The sequence below is a fragment of the Cephus cinctus genome, unplaced genomic scaffold (genome assembly GCF_000341935.2).
Source record: "Cephus cinctus unplaced genomic scaffold, Ccin1 Ccin1_scaffold0132, whole genome shotgun sequence".
Taxonomy (NCBI): Eukaryota; Metazoa; Arthropoda; class Insecta; order Hymenoptera; family Cephidae; genus Cephus; species Cephus cinctus.
In genome coordinates, this window is record NW_014332865.1 from 808,072 (window position 1) to 809,737 (window position 1,666).

The following is a 1,666-nucleotide window of genomic DNA, read 5'->3' on the forward strand; positions in this document are numbered from 1 at the left end:
AAAAAAAAAAAAAAAAAAAAAAAAAAAAAAAAAAAAAAAAAAAAAAAACCAGCCTCGATGATATCCCAGAAACACCTGACTATTATTGTCAATGGGATACGGCTTGCGCTCCATTTCATTGCGTTACGTATCTTGCGTTAGCTTAAGGCAGTATCCCACGGAGCTACACAAATTTACAAGAGTCTATACTGTCATTAAAACTTTATCTGAATATGTGTACCATAACTATAATACGTGGCTATATTAAACATTGATCATTACCCTACTTGACTACCTTTGCAGCTCATCTCTTTGTACCATATATAGTATTCACGTGGTTATGGATTTTTTTTTTGTATACGAGGGTGTCAATTTCCAGACGAAATATCGTTGACGATATTAGGGTGCAGCTCTCCGTCGCTTCCAACGGACAATATATGACGTTCGAGCGGTGAATTTTCCTCGCTGAAATTGCCCATGGAAGGAAACCTACCTACTCTATGTATTATGTAACGTACTTATACGTATGTAATATATGTTGCAAGGGCACGTCCGAATACTCGATGAAAGATCCATCCTTTATTTCGTTTGAGTATATATGCATTATTGTACATAGTACGGTACATGTATATTCCATATGTATACGTTATATATAGGTATAGAAAATATACATGTAGTTCCAAGCGAACACGGCAGATGCGCAGTTTCGCGAAAGCGACTCTATGATTCCAGGGGGTTTTATCACCCAATCTTATCTTTACGTCCGGCCATTTTTCTCCCGGCTCTATATAGCATTATACGGCTTATAGGTATAACATTAGCCGTTTATTAATCGAGCTTTGCACTAATATCAGTCAGGCGCTGCAGTTACCAGGATCGATCCGACGTGGCAGCACGAGAAACTCTTGGCAACATTGAAAATTCGTAGTTAACTTTACTGTTGTCCCTTATCATTTATTTTATTTTTTTCTTATCCCTACCACCACGTTTCTTTTCATCGCCGCGATAACATATTCGCACCCTTATTGAAACTCCTTACCGTAACGCTCACGACCTATACTAATTCACAGGCTGGGGACTAATTCGCAGTGTAAGGGATAACGGTGCCAGTTAAAAGAACTAGTGAAAGAATAATAAAATGCGTATATCAGGTAAGAAAGATAAAAAAAAATTTCGAATAAATGACACGGGGTAAGGATCTCTCTGTTTCACGTGTAAAAATGAACGTCGCTGCCTTCATCCCTTGATTCGAATGGGTATAAAAATACGAAATATCTTTGATGTAAATCAAACGGAGTTTTCTAATAAATTATGTGCATGGTCGTTGGCATCGAAGGGGTACTTCTCGTGAATACGCCCCTTTTCGCTGCACTCGCTCGGCCCATCACTTATATACGGTGTATTCAGCGGATCATACACACATAGCGATCCCAGTGTACATGGGTGGATGCGTGCGTGGATGCGTGCGTGGATGCGTGCGTGGATGCGTGCATAGTGCCCCGCGTGCGTAACGCACTCTACAGTAGGTGGGTAGCTAGGTATACCTTACACCCCCATATCCACGGCTGGTAGAGAACGTAGCGAACGATCAAATAAAAGCCCGTGTTTTCCCCGATATTGAACCCTAAGCTAAGCCTAACCTGCCCCAACCTCCAGCCACAGCCGGCGAGGCTGTTGGGGCTGGGGG

At 41.5% G+C, this 1,666-nt stretch overlaps 1 protein-coding gene across 1 annotated transcript in view; it reads left to right on the plus strand.

Moving 5' to 3' along the window:
• Positions 1-1,666, plus strand: part of LOC112493723 — a 20,045-nt gene that overhangs the window by 8,538 nt on the left and 9,841 nt on the right. The window lies entirely within an intron of this gene.